The 6,421-nt window shown below is 44.4% G+C and overlaps 1 long non-coding RNA gene across 1 annotated transcript; it reads left to right on the top strand.

Annotated features, from left to right (window-relative positions):
- The first annotated feature begins 1,859 nt into the window (after nt 1-1,859).
- On the top strand, nt 1,860-6,201 carry LOC109370152. Its single transcript, XR_002120038.1, has 2 exons — nt 1,860-2,612; nt 4,445-6,201. It is a non-coding gene; the product is annotated as an uncharacterized LOC109370152 (long non-coding RNA).
- The last annotated feature ends 220 nt before the right edge of the window (nt 6,202-6,421 follow it).

Genomic DNA, 6,421 nt, shown 5'->3' with positions numbered 1-6,421 from the left:
TGACTGCACCACCTCCCTGGGCAGCCTATGCCATTGCCTCACCACTTTTGCTGAGAAGTTGTTAGCAATACCCAATCTGAACCTCCCCTGGCACAACTTGAGGCCATTCCCTCTCGTCCTATGGCTATTACCTGGAAGAAGAGTCTGACACCCACCTTGCCACAGCCTCTTTTCAGGTGGTTGTAGAGAGAGATGAGGTCTCCCCTCAGCCTCCTCTTCTCCAGGCAAATATCTTCTCCAGCGTATTTCAGAACAGAGCAGTTAGGGGTTCTGGCTTTGCACTTGCAAAAAGGCTAAAAATATTGCAGTGCTGCAGTGTCCTGCATGCTGACAGATGTTGCAGCATCCAAAATGCAAATTCTTTCCTCACCTACTCAAATAGCAGAAAGCTGTTAAACAATTTTGATGGACTCCTTTAGACTTTATGTAGTCACCACGCAGTCTCACTCACTTTAAAAAAAACGATATGTGGTAGAACCTAGTCTCTGCTGAACTTGGCAGCAGTGTCTTGCAGCCTTGGGAGAAAAAAATAGTTTGGTGAGCTCCAAATTAAACGTGTAGCTCCCACTGACTTTATTGGTGTAGTCCGTTATTCACACAGCATTATTATTATTGCTGCTATTGTTGTTATTACTGTTGTTATTACTTCATCAACATCAGTAGTGACTGTGCTCACCAAAATGCTATCTGGGACTGGTCAGATGTGGTGTTATTTCAAGCACAACACAGGCAGAGAGGAATAAATGTTCTGTCTGGCATGGCTACAGTCTGTAAAGACAAGGGGGAAGGCATCAGGCTGACCAGGAGGTATAGCACAAGGAAAGTGATGGCTAATCCAGATCCAGAAAGTGTTGTTTCATTCTGTGTAAGAATTAGCTGGCTAAGGGAAAAGCAGTTGGAGGAAATAAGGGATGTTTGGAGAGAAGGCTGGGGAAAAATGAGTCTATGATAGTACACCTAAAGGAAGAAGGCAGTGAGAAGCTCCCAGAGATGTCCCTGGTTCTCTCTCTCCCATGTCACCTCACAGCTTCTGTAATAAAACTTAAAATGTGAACATCTTCCTGAAGGTCTTCATTCTGATTCTGCGACTTCTGAAAGTTCAAAGATTAATGGTCCCAGCAGTGCCAAACACCATCCGTGCAGAGGGTCTGATTCTGTCTGAGGTGGCAGTGATCAAGAAGAGTTCTGCCTTATTATTTTCCTTTTATGTGTCTTAACATGTTTCCTGAGTTGTTTAGTGGATAAAAAAAATGTCTTCTGCATTCTTTCCCTCTGTTACACATGCATACACATTACTTTCCATCACACAGATGCCCCTCTAAAAAAATAACCCCAAAGCAGTCAAATCCAAAGTCCTTCTGCTCTCAGATTCACTTTTAAAACCACATGACACACATTTCCTCAAGAGAGGTGGGAGATTCTTGAAGTCTTTGAGTGACAGCATAATACAAGCCACAAATTTTGATGTCTGGGTTTCAGTAATATCAGACTTTGGGCTCCCTCTTGAATCAGTGGCATCTAAAGAATGTTATGCAGGTTACACAATCTGGTGATTCCTGCTGAAAAAGATACAATGAATTTCAACTGTAGAACAATCAGATCCACTACTGATGTGGGTGGTAAGTCTTAATGCTCAGCTTGTGCTCATCCACAAGTGCAGTCATGGAATCACAGAATCACTAAGGTTAGAAGACCACTAAGATGATTCAGTCCAACCATCAACCCATGCCTGTGACCACACTAAACATATCCCCAATGCCACATCCACACGGCTCTTGAACACCTCCAGGGACGGTGACTGCACCACCTCCCTGGGCAGCCTGTGCCACTGCCTCACTGCTCTTGCTGAGAAGAAATTCTTCCTAATATCCAATCTTAACCTCCCTGGCACAACTTGAGACTGTTACTTTTGATCCTATTATTGTTACGTGGGAGAAGAGGCCGCTGAATTACAGAATCATACACACACAGAATCAGAGCTCGGGGATGTGCAGCAAAGGCCGTGTTCCTCGGGATATTGTGCAGGCAGAAGATGAATGACTCCAAGAGTTTAAACTACGTTAAAGTCCTTCAGATCACCTTTGGAAATGCTAGAGGAAGTGCAGTAAACAGAAATCAAAGACCTTTTTTGTGTGTGTTTAAATGGGCAGACAAATTTCAAATCTGAAAGATCATAAATCTGTGTGTATTTGCTTGAACAAGGTATCCTAGCACAAAAGCCCTCTGAAGACAGGCCTGATTTTCTGATCATGTCAAACAGATCAGAGGAAAATATGACTTGAAAGACACAGTTATTTTGAGTAGTCAGGATAAATTCTTTGTAAATATTTTGTTTTTAATCCAGCTTCAGTAAGTGTATCTCTGGGGGGTTTAGGACATTTGAATTTCCTTCAGTAAACCAGATTGTTCTTGTTTGTTTTACAACCTAAAGGACAAAAAACTCAGAAAACAAGAAAAGAAAGGGGAAATTCTTCACCGTCAGCTCCCAAAGAAAACTGAGAAAAGTCCAGTTTCATATAGACAGCCTTCTTCCTGTCTTATCTCACAGATACAGAACACCAAGGCTCTGCTGAGGGACCGAAAAGCTGCCAAGGCTGGAGGTGCTGAGAAAGGTCAGTAGGAGAAGTGTTGGTCTGTCTATGGGGCATAAGCCCTCTTGTGACTGTGCTAGCATGGGCCTGTGTAGTGTCAATGTCTTGTGTGGTGTATGGTTGTGTGTAAATAGTGCTCGTGTTTGCTGCCTGCTCTGGATGTGGTTATGTGAAAGAGGATGGAATTGTGTAATCAGACATTGAACATAACATCCTGGGGAAACCATGGCAGCTGGCACATTGGCACTTTGAAAGCATCAACAGTCACCCTATATCAGTGCTGGTCTCTGGGGAGAAGCAGTGGCAGCAGTTGATGGTGGAGAAAGGGGAGGTGGGCAGGCAAGAGGAAATGCAGCGGGGACTGCTGACCACTGGCAGTGAAAGGAAGAGGAAGAGCATTAACAGAAAAGGGAAAAGATGAGACAGCCACTGGGGAGAAAAGCATTCCTGATGTAGGGGAGGAGGTGGCCTAGGGAGGGCTGAGTGGGACCTGCTCCAAGGATGGCAGGGTTAAGGAGGTGCGGAGAAGAGAAGCCAGTGGGGAAAACAGGGAGCGTGTGGCTAGGGAAATGCAGTGGGGAGCAGGAGGGGGCCTTGCTGTTGATCAAGGGAGGTAACTATAGAGCCATGCAGAGAAATATGGTGACTTGAGATGCTGAATATGGTGCTAGGAGGTTGTTTAGAGGCACAGGGGACAATAAGCAGTTGATTTTTTCTACTTGCTTTTTTGAACTGAAATCCGAAAATCATTCAGATCTCAACTAAAGTATATCTCTGCTTATGGAAATTGTGTTTGACACTTGTTTCCTCAAGTGGTCAAGTAATTTTGGCCACTTTTGGAAATAAATAAGTCAGATTAAACCCGATCTGCTTTTCCCAAGCAACTCTCAGTGCAAGTGATTTCATCCCATACATCCATTTAGACCTCAAACTCTTCCAAGACCATCCCTTTGGAAAGAAGTACACGTGAGATTTGTGGCTATTACCTGATGTCCAAAGTCTTGCATTATTTTCTATCTCTTTTAGATAGTTTGAAACCAGGAGAAGTCACAGACAGAGATAAGCTGCCAGTCCACTCTTCTTTCAATTAGGAGCATTCTAACAAAGCAGGCTGCTTGGCTAGCGTTTCCTAAACGCAGCAAAATGTACTTTTTTCTTGCAACTAGCTTGGCGTGAGTGAGTGCCAACATTCTGTAGAAACTGAACAGATCTTCTCCATGGGCTGTTTTGTATTATTGGGCCAAATCCTGAAAAGATTGTTCCATTTATATTCAGTTCTTGTTCGGGGAAGATTGTCGCTGAAGTCAGTGCAGCAAATCTGTTCCAACTGTAACAGCCTGAATCTGGCCAATGCAGTTACTCCATATTTACATGTATGAAACCAAGAACAGATTTTATTCCAAAACGCAAGTAGAGACATTAGGAATTAACTCCCTGTTGTCCCCTATATTTGTAGGCCTGTCAGGGAGTTCAGTACGCAGACGCATCTAAAACTACGCAAACAAATGTGAGCTTTCTCAGACATTGCCTTAGAGGATATGATTAATACAAACAGCTGAAAACATCCATGGTTTCCTATTTCATGTCCTTTTCTTACTCACTTTAAATGCTCTTCCTGAATTTGAGGAAGGCGGCAGATAAGTTACTCGTGATCAGCAGTGTAAATATCAAATAGGGGTCAAGAAATCAGGTTCTTTGATGTTGTGTTGTGTGCATCCCCAGGACCATTTGGTTGAGCTGGTACATGTGTCATGCTGTTATGCAGTCTGTGAAAAATTGTCTGCCATGAGGTAGAGAAAGTGATGCTATTGAATGCCATTTGCTCTTCTGGTTCCTTTTCTGGTTGCTTTCAGACTCCACCAGTGGGCTGAGCCCCTTCCACGAGCCTTTGGCGACCAAGGCCGGCTGCATCACCTCCAGCTCCCTGGAGTACCTTGAGGCCCAGCAGCCACTGCCCAGGACCCCCGGCTCCTGAAGAGGCAGGAGTCCCACAGCAGGAGCCAGTGCGGGGCGGGGGCCGGGCCAAGGACTCTCCCCTCATCCTGAACATTGTGCACTCCTTCGAGTCCGTTGACAGAGAGGACCAAACAGACCAGGTCTCCCCCTCCCACCAGTACAAGATTTTAGGCTCACCGATGAATTTTCCTTCCAAAAGCTCGAGTGAAAGGACACTGTCCCCGCTTTTTCAGCCAGGAAGTACATCCCCCATCCACCCCAACCAGGTCTCTTTTACATACGAGGAAAAAGCATATCCCACCAAGGAAGAAGCTGTGTCCCCTACTCAGCTGGTTTCCAACAACCCGTTGGGCAGCCCCAACTGTGTTAAAAGCAGGGGCAGGTTCCCCATGATGGGGATCGGACAGATGCTGCGGAAGAGGAACCAGGCGATGCAGTCGGTGGGCGACAAACCGCTGGAAGCACGGATGCCTCAGCTGCAACAGATGAGCCCCACGCAGATCACATTCAGTGCAGATGCTGTCAGCGGCCAGTGTTAGTCTGGCAGGCCAGGATTTGTATTTCTGTTGTCTGTGATCCAGCCTTTTTTATTTTTAAAAAGAAGGGAAAGCCACAGGCATGTCACCATCTCTACATAACACAGTGCAGTGGTCCAATGTAGAAAATCAGAGGTCCTCTTGTAAGGAAGGGGTTGTCCTATGTATTAAAGTGAAAAGAAGAGTGCTCTGCTTGTGGTGTTAAGAAATATTAGCATTAGGCATCAGACTGTACAGTAAAACATGTCTTGAAAAAGCCATGTCAATATGTATTTTCACTGCTCAAAGTTTTGTACTGTAGTAAAGTTAATTGGAAGAGTAACGAGCATTACCAGTGTGATTCAGCAAGGTGATCGGCGTGGTGCTGTGAGTGCTGGCCCCAGCTGGGGCCATGGTAAGGCTACCCGTGCTCATTCTGCCTGTGCCAGGCAGTACACTGTCCTGTTACAGGCATCATTCAAGGGGAAAAACTCCAGATGCAGTTTCCAAAATCAACTTGCTAAAAATCACTGCCAGGGAGATGGAGTTTGTAGAAGCTTGAGTCAAGACATGCACGGTCTAAACATTCAGAAAAAGTGGTACTAATGAAAGTCAAACCAGATCTTACTGTTTATTACATAAAGTAGCTAGTAATGGCATCATTTGTTCCTAAGGAAAATGATAATTTAATCATGTCATTCAGAAGGAACATGATTATTCAAAAACAAGGCTCATCACATGACAATTAACTGCACTGAAGGCCTGTTCCTTTCATGTAATGGGTTTACAAGTGGATGCTTTAGTCAATGATCTCCATTGCCACATGCTGTGTTTAGGCAATCCGGTCACCTCCAACTTTTGTAGCTATACTATTTCCACTCCTGTGTGCAGGTTTGCATTAGCCCCTGTTACAGCTACACAGCACCTGAAGGCTTTTCTGAGAGACTGCAGTGACTTGAAGAGACTCATAAAGGACACACAAACTTATACCAGTGCCGTTTTATACTACAAGATCGGTTATGTGGTGGTTACCAAAAATTTGGTACTGTTATGAGCTGTGAAGATTAAGTTTCTTAAAAAGCAACATGTTCTGCGTACTGGTCTTGTTTTTCTAAGTAAATGATCTGAGAGGCTGGCAACATTTTTGGTTCTGTTTTTGTGTTCACACCATTTCCTATAAACTAGAAGATTTAGCCAAAGACTACACTTTTGTATTGTGTGTACTGTGCTTGCATATGTGTTTGTGTATATGGGACATCTCAGCAAAGCTCATACTAATCTGGTTCTCCCATAGGTGCCCCATTGCTGCCCACTCACTTCATGTCATTCTGCAAACAAGGTAGCAGAAGCATTGTCCTG

Source organism: Meleagris gallopavo, chromosome 1, assembly GCF_000146605.3.
Source record: "Meleagris gallopavo isolate NT-WF06-2002-E0010 breed Aviagen turkey brand Nicholas breeding stock chromosome 1, Turkey_5.1, whole genome shotgun sequence".
In the NCBI taxonomy this organism is placed as follows: domain Eukaryota; kingdom Metazoa; phylum Chordata; class Aves; order Galliformes; family Phasianidae; genus Meleagris; species Meleagris gallopavo.
This window is presented reverse-complemented; position numbering and strand designations above follow the sequence as displayed.